Genomic DNA, 13,838 nt, shown 5'->3' with positions numbered 1-13,838 from the left:
ATTTTTCACGCTTACAAATTTGAATGCTGAGAGTTAAGTCTTATATCGGTTATTACACTCTACTCTTGAACTATACACACATTTCAAACATTTTAAACTTTGTATATTTGAAATTTTTTTGGTGGTACCCGTGGCATGATGGTTAGTGCGTTGGACTGTCATGCCAGAGGTCTTGGGTTCGATTCCTGCCTATGTCATCTAAAGTCTTTTCACGGGTACTGCCTCTTGCGAGGAATTGACAAATTCTCCAAGAGTAACTCTTGTCATGAAAAAGTGCTTTCTCAAATTTGCCGTTCGGATTCGGCATATAAACTGTAGGTCCCCTCCATTCCTGACAACATTACTCGCACACAGGAATAAAAAAACGGTTCTAACACTTTTACATAAGGTCGTAACCATTATAGAAATTTTAATAAAAGAGTATACTCGGACTTTACTTAAATACAGAAGTCGATTCTTTACAAAATTGTCGCATTTGCAGTTCGGGAAATTCAAAATCACACTATAAGATCCCGTGTACCCGTGGCATTATGGTTAGTGCGTTAGACTGTCTGGAAGACCGCTGTGGTTCATCCTCTCCCGAAAAAGGGATAGGACAAATCCAACCCGTCAAATCTTCGGTCGATAAGTCTTCTTCCGAGTATCAGCAATGTTTTCGAAAAGATCATCAATAGGGCTCTGACTAAGTGGGCTGCGGACAGCAAAATAATTCCGGATAAACAGTTCGGGTTCAAGGCGTGTCATGACACAATTCATGCTGCGTCTAAGCTCTTTTCTGATATCCAATGGAATAAATCAACACAACAATTCACAGGCGCTGTTCTGGTTGATTTGGAAAAGGCCTTTGCCACCGTATGTTTAGAGAGTCTTTACCTTAAACTGAGCACACTTGGCATTAGCAAGCCATTGGTAGAAAGATTGTTGTCAAAAGTGGCAATGTAACTTCTACCACAACATTCTCAATTACAAATGGTCTTCAACAGAGAGTGGTGAATTCGCCGATTCTCTTCAGAATTTACACAAGCGATCTGATAGGTAGTCTTACAAAGGCAATTGCGTACGCCGACGATCTAATTGCGTACAGAACGGCCCGAAAGGTTGAGGTTATTAGAATTCTCTTGCAGCGTGATTTCGACAAGATTCAGCGATATTGCGACGACTGGAAACTGAAAATAAATGTCCAGAAGTCAGAGACAATTCTGTTCCGGACTCCCTGGGCCACGAGGGATACGTGTAAGAATTGGCGCAAGATGGTCATCGTTGATCTTCACGGGCAGCCATTAGCGAGCAAAAGTGTAGTGAAGTATTATTTATTTACATCTACAAGCAATTTACAGCTAACAGATTACGACTAAAGAATTCTTAAAATAATGACAATAATTGATGTTATTTTTTAACGATATCTATATACAGTATTAAAAAATAAATAAAAGCAAAACACTTTCCTTAAAACAATTTCTCGAACTACTTAAGTCAACATAATGGCAAACTTTATTGAAATTAATGATAGCTCTAGAGACCGGCTCATTAAAACCATAGTTTATTCTGTGAAACTGTTCATAAAGTAAATCTACTGATCTAAAGGATCTTAGCGGCGCGTAGATAGGTATTATCGAAAGAAGTTGAGGGCATCTTACATGGTAGCATAACACATCCCTCACAAGCATTACATCATGAATTTTTCGTCTTGATTCAAGAGACTTAATACCCAACAAAATACATCTTGCTCTGTAATCTGGTGAAAAATTCCAATTCATTTTATAAAATATAAATTTTGTAAAACGCCTTTGGACTTTTTCAATTCGATCAGAATAAGTGCTAAAAGTTGGGTTCCATATAACATCAGCATATTCTAATACAGACCTGACAAGAGATGTATAAAGCGACAATAAAGCAAAAGGGTTCACTAAAATCAACACAATTGCGCTTAATAAAGCCAACAAGTGAATTGGCTCTGCTGACAATATAGTCAATATGACTTTTAAAAGAAAAATTTGAACTTAGAATTATGCCAAGGTCTTTGATTTTAACCACTCGAGAAAGTGTATTAGCCTCTATTAAATAATTGAAATGAATAGATGTTTTAGATTTGAAGAATGTGATCACATTACATTTTTTTATGTTTAGATTTAAACTGTTAGCAGTACACCAATTCGAAATTAGGTTAATATCAGATTGTAAGAGGTGGCAATCTTCAACACATTTGATCTTCAAAAATAATTTCAAGTCGTCAGCATATAAAAGACACTTTGAGAATTTTACAGTTGACGCAATGTCATTAATAAAAATATTAAAGAGCAGAGGACCCAAATGACTACCCTGAGGGACGCCAAAAGTGCATGAAATAGATTTTGAAAGAGAGCTATCAATGATAACTTTTTGCGACCTGCCCGTTAGGTAAGATGAAATCCAACTTAAAAACTTAGAATGGAAACCAAAGATTTCCAGTTTTTGCACCAGAATGTTATGATTCACAGAATCAAAAGCTTTGCTAAAATCTGTATAAATCGCATCTACCTGATACTTATCTTCAATGGAATTTATAACATATCTTGAAAATAGTACCATATTGGTTGTAGTGGATCGCCCAGATATAAAACCATGTTGGAATTCAGATATAGATTCCTTGGTTAAGAATTCAATTTTGTTTTTTACAATACTTTCAAACAATTTAGGTATTGCTGAGAGCTTAGAGATACCTCTATAATTTTCTATCATATTCTTAGATCCAGATTTATGAATTGGAACTAGATATGAAGTTTTCCATGTGTTGAGAAAGACTCCTTCGGAAAGGGACTTATTAAAAATACAAACAAGAGGAATACAAAGTGCTGAAGCACAACGTTTGAGAAATATAACAGGGATGCCATCAGCTCCAGAATCAAATTTTGGTTTTAATGCTTTAAGTCCTGATAGCACTTCAGAACTACTTAGCTTTAAATCACCAATATCAACCTTACTTGGTATATTGGGAAAACAAGAATGATTGATAATATCAGGAGTTGAGTATACCGATTGGAAGAAGTTTGCAAATAATTCAAGAATAGAATCAATATTTGACCCTTCGGTATCCTTATAGGACATATTTTTGGGAAATCCATTTGATTTCCTTTTCGTGTTGACAAACGACCAGAATGAGTTACAATCTTTTTTAATATTACTCTCTATATTCATGATGTAACTCTTGTGAAGGAACTTATTAAGTGTGAAAAAATCTTTACGTATTTAACTAAAATAAGCATAATTTAACTCACTTTTTGATTGCTTGTATTTGTTAAAAGCTTTACGTTTAGCGTTTCTTAGGTTAGATAATTGATTATTGTACCACGGAAGCTTTGGATGTGTATTTGATTTTGAATTACGAGCACAAGGTATAAATTTAGAAAAACCTTCAAATATTATAGAAGAAAAGCGGAGATACGTTTTTTCGAGATTTAAATTTAAAAATTCATTGGACCAATTAAACTTAATTAGAAAATTATTCAATTCAATAAAATTTGCCTTCTTGAAGTTAAAACTTGTTGAATGATAATTAGAAATTCTTCATGATGTATAGATTTATTTAAGAGAGAAAAAGGAACATTTGAAACTCTAGAACTTAAGAGATCATTACATATAAAGACCAAGTCTAATATTTTATTTAAGGAATTATAAATTCCATTAATTTGAATAAGATTTAATGCATAAAGAGAATCAATAAAAATAAATTCATAATCTTTTATGAAATTACTAGCTATTAACATTTTATCACAATCAGACCAATTCCATTCTATATTTGATAGATTAAAATCGCCGAGAACACATACATTATCAAATTCTGAGCAGTTATTATTAATATATTCTATATTCATAACATGTTTTTCATAAATATCTAAATTACTTCTTGGAGCAATATAACTAACTATAAAGTAAAAAGAAATATTTTGAGTTGTATATAAATTAATTGAAATACAAATTTGTTCCAAATTAGATTGAGGCAAAGTAACTTCTTTACAAGTAAATGAAGAACGGACAGCAATAATTATTCCACCTCCACGCTCTGTTGCAGACTTACATCTGTCAAGTCTGTAGACGTTGAATAGACGAGAATCAAACAGCTCAGATGAAGATATATCGGAATGCAACCACGTTTCAACAATAATAATTATATCATAATCCATGTGACTGGAGTTATTGAACAGATTTGATACTTTTGTTCGAATGCCACTAGCATTATGGTAGTATACATTAAGTGATGTTTTATTAAGTTTTGTGGGTTGCGCATTCAGGGATGAGCATGATGGATGAAAAATAAGGCTTGAGGACATCAGTGAGTCCTCAGATCTTGCTAGTTTTTTGGCTTGAACGAGAAAGGGCGAATCTTGACACCATTTGGCCAAAAAGTGTCGACATAGATTTTCTTAGATGATTCAAATGGAATACCAATCTTGAAATTAACAAAATTCAGCTTTCGTTCGTCGTTCAATTTGACTAGTTTATTGCATAAAATCTCAGTTGGTTCAATTTCAAGATTGTTGGATATATATTTAATAATCCCTTCGGTGTTAGTTTTGGGATGAAAACTTCCAATATTGAACCATTTCAAGTTTTTGGCTATCTTAAGATCATTGCATTGCAATTTGGTGCCAACAATAACCTTATTGGCAACGATATTATAAGTTTTTGACGTACCTTGCTGGCTAGCACCATTTATAACATCAACATCAACTTGTGGGCGTTCGGAAACATCTGATTTTGTTCGAAGAATATCGACATTAAGAACATCTTCATCAACAGCAGCACCAACAGCAACATTATCATCAGCAGGCAAATTACCAGCAACAGAACCAGCAGCAATTTTACCAACAACATCAGCAGGAGCATCAGCATCAACTTTACCATTAAGAGTAGAAGCGAAATCAGTGTTAACAGAAACAACACGTTCAGTCACATCATCATTATTGTCAGCAGAACTATCAACAGGCGCGGGGCCCTTAGCATCAGCTTCACCTTCGCAACATCCATCGGTTGCAACGGATTTGTTTAAAGCTAAAGCTCTTTGCGAATTCACACAAGTTGCAGTGTTTGAATTGGAAAGTACCTCGGTATCTGGTTAGATCAGTATTTATATTTCGACAGACATATAAATGCTGCTCTGACCAGGGCCAGAGGAGCCTTCGCTCTGACAAAACGGCTGTTTTTTAGCAGTCGGCTTGACCCCAGAGTGAAGGTAATTTGCTACATGGCCCTCATACGGCCAATGATCGTTTATGGTTGTCCTGTGTGGTTCAACGTTGCCCCCTCCCAGATGGAGAAGTTTCGGGTGTTCGAGCGGCAGTGTTTACGACGCTGTACCGGCTTATATCGAACAGCCGAATCTTCTTATGTGCATTACTATTCAAACGAGGTCCTATACACCGGGGCTCGAATCAACAGAATTGACAATTTCGTGATAAAACTCGTTTGAGGTCACATTGCAAGACCTATGTCTTCGACCAACAATTTAATTTTCGGGGCGTTCTATCCGAGCGACGAGTATTTTGAAAGTGCACGCTTGAGCGGCTTCATTCCCCCAGAGGCATTTCTCTTTTTAGATAGATGCGGTCTGATACAGGATAGATTGGCAGTTCCGTTAATCTACCACGTCAGACGAAGAACCGTGGATAGGCGACTCCTGTACAATCGGGACGTCATGGCACAAGGCGGAGCAGAGCTCCTTCGGTTCAGTAGGGCTGTGTCCGAACGGGACCGAACTTATAGTGCCGATCTGCATTCCACCCGCAGCGCACGTGTCGTGAGAGTCTTGTCCCCATTGTACCTAGTTGTCTACCTTTGTTTATAATTGTTGTCTGTTTTAGAAAAAAAAACTAGAATAATACCTAACCAAATCAATATAAAAATACAAAAAAAAAAACTATTAACAGTTCACCCCTTATGTGTTTTCTTCAACTATTAATTAAAGTCAAATAATATATAAATCCCGCGCCGTGTCAACAAATTATTTCAAGTGCAGTGTCCAAAGCCAAACAACAAAAAAATCAAAACCTAAAACTAGTGTTACAACAAAAATTCATAAGCAATTAGCGAAATGGCAAAAGTTATAATGATAAAACAATAACACAGTGCAATGGGTAATCCCTTCTCTCCCTTCCCTCCATCCCTCACAGTCATATTATCTCAATCGATGTAGACATTGCGTACGGTTCTTTTTATTGTTATGCAGTGTATATATGGATTGAGTTGATGTGTCTTCGGATAGATTAGTACATGTGATATCTAGTTAACCAGGGGCGGATCGATATGCAGATTTTTACTAAGGCATAACACTAGTGAAAGTCTGTTATTGAAAAGTCCAAATTGGATTCTAGTTATTACATTTACTATAGGTAATTGTCCGAATTTGTTGTTTTACAAGTTTTTATACATTAAAATGTTGAGTGAATTCAGGGTGGACTTTAGTAACATTCGTGGTTTAAGAAAGAATTCCTATGCCACATATGTCCACATTGCGTCAAACAGGCCACCTGTTTTGGCATTGAGTGAAACTCAAATAGGTGAAGATTTCGATCATTCGGAATTCAATCTAAATGGGTATAACTTAGTGCCATTATTTTTTCCTCATCATGGACTAGCCGTATATATAAGAAATGATGTTGCATACCAACTCCAGCCACAATATGGTTTGTGCACTAACACAAACTTTAATTTCATGTGGTTAAAATTCACGGTAAATAAACACATCATCCACACTTGTTTTTTATATCGAAGTCCAAATCTGGACAGAAATTCAACTTTTAACGAATTTGATGCTCTGTCTGACTGCATTCAAAGAATTGTTGCCCATTATCCTCATACTGAAATTGTCATTGCGGGCGATTTCAATGTACACAATTCTTCTTGGCTTCGTTATTCTGGTCAGTCAACACCGGAAGGAAGGTATGTTGAGATCTTAAATCAATTAACCCAGCTTGTCGATGAGCCAACTCGAATCCCTGACGTTGCAGATCAATCCGCCAACACCCTAGACTTGTTTCTTACCTCTGACCCTAATAAATACACAATTAGTGTATTACCGCCTCTAGGCACATCAGACCATTGTATCATATCTGCAAAATTCTCATGTCGAAAAAACCCAGTTAAAGAAAAAACTCCTATGAGAACCGTTTGGCAATATGAGAAAGCCAACTGGGACGGTCTCAATGAATTCTTCAGGAACTTTAACTGGTCACTATGCTTCCTCGATAGTGACGTGGATTCCAGCGCTGATATGGTTACAAATTTAATTCTTTGTGGAATGAGAAATTTTATCCCGAACAGGGTAAAATCTATCAAACCCAAAGAGAACTCATGGTTTGATTCGAGCTGTAAAGAGGTTATTAGGATCAGAGATGTAAGTTTCCGTTGTTACAAAGCCAACCCGACCGAGGAAAACCGGAATAAGTTTAAACAAGCTAGAAAGACCTGTAATGGGACGAACCAAATTTTTGCATGATCAGAAATTAAGGCAAAAAATACTACAATGTCCCAAAGGTAGTAAAAATTTCTGGTCATTTGTAAAAAACGTACGAAACACCACGTCATCCTCGGTTCCAACGCTCGTCCACAATGACACTCCCTATGTAAGCTCGATTGATAAAGCCAATTTGCTTGCAGCACATTTTGCTGTTAATTCGACGCTACCGGATAGTGTCATGAGTCCTCCTGTTCTTGAGAGCGTAAATGATTCTATGGGACGAATCTTCTTTCGCACTCGTGCAGTCGAAAGAGTACTGAAAGACCTTGACATACACAAATCCGCTGGCCCGGATAGTATTCCCCCTATTGTTCTGAAGAGGTGTTCTTCAACGCTGGCAAAACCACTGCGTAAGCTTTTCCATCTGTCCTATTCTACAGGTCTCTTCCCGAGTGGATGGAAAACTGCATTTGTCCAGCCTGACCCTAAAAAAGGCGAATCCTCCTCTCCCTCAAACTATCGTCCAATTGCACTTACGTCCCTTCTTTCCAAGGTCATGGAAACGCTGATTAATTTTCAGCTTAAGAAATATCTTGAAGAACGGAAGCTTCTTAATGACCGAGAGTATGGCTTTCGTAGCAATAGGTCCACTGGTGATCTCATGGTTCATCTCACCGAACAGTGGAACAAATCTTTACATCGTTTTGGAGAAAGTAAGATTATTGCACTTGATATTTCAAAAGCATTTGATAGAGTTTGGCACCAAGCTCTCTTATCGAAAATGCGTGCTTTTGGTATTGATGAATCTCTTCTTCGTTGGATTAGAAATTACCTTTCTAACCGTTCAATACAAGTTGTATTGGATGGTTTCATGTCTGAAATTCATAAAATAAATGCTGGTGTACCCCAGGGCTCCGTTTTGTCTCCGACTCTCTTCCTTATATTCATAAACGATCTCTTGTCTGTCACTTCTAATCCATTAAACTGTTTCGCCGACGACAGTACCCTCAGCTTTTCATATTCGTTTCTAGATTCTCATCCTTGTCCTTCGAATGTGGAATTTCAACGGCAGCGTATGATAAGCTCATTAAATTCTGATCTTGACAGCATTGTCCAATGGGGAATCAAAAACCGTGTAGAATTTAATGCTTCCAAAACTCAATGCTGTCTCCTGTCGTTAAAGCGTAACCCACCCCCGATGCCGCTATCCATGAGCGGCACTTGCATCCAGGAAACTAATCAACTTTCAGTACTTGGTATGAATATCACAGATCACCTCTTATGGAATGATCACATATTCGATATCGCCAAAAATGCTGCCAGATGCTTAGGATTTCTCCGAAGATGCAAGAAATTTTTCACCCCTTCTGATCTGGCTATAATCTACAAAGCTTTTATCCGTCCAAAGCTTGAATATAATTCGCATATCTGGGCAGGTGCCCCCAAAACAAATTTAAATCTCTTGGATAGAATTCAAAAAAGGGCTTTAAAAATGATAGGCGACAGAACTATAATCGAAACATTTACATCGCTAGAACACCGTCGCAATGTTTCATGCCTTTCGTTATTTTATAGATATTTTTACAAACAATGTTCTGTCGAATTAGCCAGTTGCATTCCACCCCTTAAACAATTCAGCCGTAATACTCGCACTTCTAGGAATGCTCATCAGTTTACCCTTGAGCTCAATTTCGGGCGTACTGTTAAGTACAGAGATTCTTTCTTAAATCACACATGGAGAATGTGGAATGCTTTGGCCAACTCTGTTTTTCCCTCCCATTTTGATGTTCAGAACTTTAAGACCAATGTGCACCGGTATCTCCTCTTAAATCCTTCCCTATTTTCCTAACGCTCGCACTGTGTTTAAATATAAACATATAAAGGGTACTAATAACCCCTTGAGTGCTTGTGAATACAAAAAAAAAAAAAAAATAGGGTAGCAGGAGAACCAGTTTTGGTAGTTTCAATCGGCACTTGATATTCGGGATGGGGTTTTAAGCCTTGACCGGCTTACATACTTGTTTTATAGTTTTAGGGTTTAGTTTTAAGTAGAATAGGCATGGTGGCAGAAAAAGAAATATAAAAAAAATACAAAACAAAAAAAAAACGAAATAATAAAAAAAAAACATTAAAAAAACATGGACAAAAATAATAATTAAAAAAAGAACAAAATAAGAAAAACAAAAATGTTAGATAGTTAGATTTGCTACTGTGGTTGTTCTAGTTTTAAGTAGTTTTTAGGTAGAATAGGCAGTTTAAGTTAGCTTTAAGTTTTATATTAAGGACCTTATTTTAAGCAGTTTTTAAGTAAAAATAAAAAAGTATCTTGATATTACTTTTTTTTTAATTTTCTAATAAATACAAAAATAAAAAAGAGGCTGGGATGCGACCCACACTGATAACTTCCCATCCCGTCTGTCGATTTGTCTTGCTTAAAAGTTTGTCTATATGTACTCGTATCAATTTTAACCAAATTTGCGTACTATTTTTTGTAGATTTTAATTTTTTTTGAAAAAATGGACTGTTGGATTTTTATATAAAAATTACTGAATATTGAAAACAATATTTTCTGTGAAATAAAATAAGTTTGAAGATAATATTTTTAATTTTTGAAAAGCTATTTGAGCTGAAAGTAAATTTTTACCAGGTTTTAGTATTGTTTTTTTTAGAGTTTTATTTTTTGTAAAAAAACTGTCGATTCGAATTTTTTAAAAATCTTACCAAATGTTGAAAACAATATTTCTTATAAGATAAAATTAGTTTGAAGCCAATATTTAAAATTTTTGAAGAGATATTTGAGTCGAAAATCAATTTTTACCAACTTTTATACTTTTTTTTTAGGTTTTTAGTTTTTGTAAAAAAAACTGTCAATTCGATTTTGCTCAAAATTTGTCCTAATGTTGAAAACAATATTTCTCATAAGTAAAAATTAGTAAGAACCTATTATCTCAAAGTTTTTAAAAGATATTTGAGTCGAAAATCAATTTTCACCAACTTTTATACATTTTTTTTTAGGTTTTTATTTTTTGTAAGAAAACTGTCAATTAGATTTTTCTCAAAATTTTATCAGATGTCAAAAACATTATTCTTCGTTGCACAAAATTTTTTTAGAGATGAAATCATATTTCAGTCGTAAAATTTTGGAGGTGACAATTTTTTTTTTCAGTTTTATTGATTTATAAAAAAACCGTTATATTGATTTTTTTCAAAAAATATGCCTGTTTGGTATCACGTAACAATATATTATATAAAATTTAATTCAAGTCTCTAGCGTTTTTGGTTCGTAAGATATTTAGGGTTAACCAAAATTTTCACCTTTTTTTCAAACTGCTATGGTAAAAAAAACACCCACGCAATTTTCTTGAGAGCCCTTTCTGCACCTTTCTGCCTTATTATCTGTATAACAAAATTTATTTGAAGTCGATATCTCTTCTAGTTCATGAGCTATGGACGACGAAAAAAACGACGCGAACGTACGAACATACAAACGTACGTACACACGCACGCACAGACATCTTTCTAAAAATCTTTTATTTCGACTTTAGGGACCTTGAAACGTCGAGAAATGTCACCCAATCTATTTTTTTTTAATATAAGATCAGGTTTTTAAGATACCTACTACTTTATAAAATTTTAAAAAAGTTTTTTTGAGGATATCTTAACTCTTGACTTAGTTTTTATTATCTTCAATATTTAATTTGAATATTTATTTATTTGTATTTCATACATTTTCACAAAATCTTAAACTTTTCTGAAACACTGAACCACTTATGCTTAAACTGTTTTCAACAGATGAACTGAAATAAGTAATTTATACTTTCCTAATTATCCGTCGTGTTTTTGAAAAACTTATATTGAAAAAAAATAATGTTATTTTTAAAATTTGAATATGCAAATAAAATTGAATTTCGAATTCAAAATCAGCACTTAATTATTTTTAACGTTTTTTAACCATGAGGCATTTCACAAAACTGCAAATAGAAGCAAATGAAGAATTATAAATAATGGGAGTTTCTAGGGTTAGCATCCGGAATTAACAAGAGCTCGCAAAAGTGAAGCGGGATCTAATCAAAACTTGGGCAGCTTTATATTTGCAAACTAACAGCATGGAGGCTCCAAAGGATTCTAATAGATCTTGATATCTGTTGACTGGATTGAGTAAGTATTCAACAGATGGCGCTTTCTCAAACTTCTAAACATTTCATATAACCAAACGTAATGCATTAGACTGACAGATAGTTCAGGAAAAAAATGAATTGATTCAGAATATTTTTATGGATACAGAGAATAATTAATGAGTGTTATTGGTGGTTTTTGAAATGGTTTTTGATGACAGCCTATTTAAATGTACATTCATTTAAAGATTTTTAATGTCAACAAATAAAAGCCCAACTAGCTGATGATTTAACCAAGCCAAACCACAAAATAACACGATAAAAGCCATGAATGCTTTATAGTATTTAATCAATTGTATTGTAAAGGTAATTTCTTGAAATGATTGTAAATTAAAGAATTTTCACTTAAGTTTAAATTCAACCAACTGATAGCTATTGCGATTTAAGTCGCGAATGTTTATTTGAACGTTATGAATTAATATGTAGAGGCAATGCCTTATTGAAGTCTATGTCAATACAAAGGGTTTGGCTTTTGAAAATTATGTTATAACTTTCAGGCGTCGAAGTTTAGCCAATCCTTAAAAATTATTATAAATCATATTTTCATTATGGAAAATATTATTTATGACTTCAGTAACGTTGTTGAAGTTATCATTGATTTTTCACTCCTGAATTTCTATTATTTTTGTTTTTAAATGTTATTACCCTAATTTATTCTGCATATTCTTTTTTTCTTAGTTTTTCAACACTGTTTCACTGTTGAACGTCTATCCGTCTTGTCAAGCATATCATTATCGGATCCCGTTCATTTTATCTCCGTCCACCAGTTAGTATATTTCTCTTATTATAAAATTAGTAAATTAAAATCAAATTTAAACAATAATTGGATCATCTTTATATCTATCTTGTTGAAAATAAATTCAATTAACATAATTATCTTAGTTTTATAAAATATGAATAATTGTTGACCTTGTCAAACAACGTTATTATATGTTATATTACCGTACCTTGTAATGAAAAATACTTTTTCAAATTATCCGTTCGGATTAGGTTTAAAAATGAAGGTCCTCTTCAGCCCTCACAACAGTTTTAGCACACAGGAATTGTTAAGAGATGTAATTCACTAGGCCCTAGTTTTAAACGGACTGTTTCACCACCTAATTTAATTTAGAATTCCTACGGAAAACGAATTAAGCATTCTTATTTTATATTTATACTTTTTATTAACATTACAAATTGTCTACGTTTGTTAATAAGGCATGTACATATATCTGAAAAAATACTGACACACCCCTTTCTACGACCTTAAATTTTCAACAGTTTTCATAATTATTGCATTGCAACTTCTTCTCCTTGACTTTTGGCTGGGCTGCTAAAAACACGATTTCAAGACGTATAATTGCTTTTTATTGTATACATTTTTCTGAAATTTTCGTAATTTCGATGATTTGAGATTAAAAAACAAAGCGGAAAACAATTTGAATAAATAAAATTCAAAATCCTAAAAGTAGCACCAATATAAAAGAAAATCCAATAAAAAATTATAATTCCAGGGTGGAATTATTAAAGAACTTAATATCGAACGCTATGTAAGATTTTATTTGTTTTTGTGAAAATGCAAATAGATTGTAAATGCATAGTTTTTGAGCTCCATCTGAGCGAAAGTACAGTAGTTTGGTGGTTTTTCCAAACCCACCAATATTAAGCATTCGAGTTGGTTCAATTCACTTAAAGAAATAATGCAATAAAATGTTCCTACAGTCGGGTTTTCATAGTTTTCCTGACTTTAAATAAGTCAGTGTTTCAGTCCGCTAAATACAAACTTTGTCAAGAATTTTGAATGATTCAGTTAAAATTTCGAACACAAAAAAAAAAGATAGTTTTCAAAATAAATATGAAATCGTAGGCAAATTTATGAAACAGTCCTCAGTTGAAATGATAGCTTAAAATGGCTGAAGCTTCCTTAAAACTTCAACGCGTGAAGCATTTTATGGTTATATTGACTTAATTTGAACTATAAGAACTTTAAATTTTGAAACAATAAATTATTAATTTAATTGCTTTGCTTTAAAAATGCGCAAAGATATGTATTTTATATTACTATCTTAGATAAACATTGTGTATCATAAAAAATTATAAATACCCTAAAATATAAATTAAAATAAAACCATAAACAAAGTAAATATACAAAAAAAACCGTATAAAATCTTTAGCGATTGATAACGTAAGCCTTAGTATATTGTTGCTTGATCCGTTATTATTGAAACAACAATTTTACTTTTCAACAAGGC

The sequence above is a fragment of the Eupeodes corollae genome, chromosome 1 (genome assembly GCF_945859685.1).
Source record: "Eupeodes corollae chromosome 1, idEupCoro1.1, whole genome shotgun sequence".
NCBI classification, from domain to species: Eukaryota; Metazoa; Arthropoda; class Insecta; order Diptera; family Syrphidae; genus Eupeodes; species Eupeodes corollae.
This window is presented reverse-complemented; position numbering follows the sequence as displayed.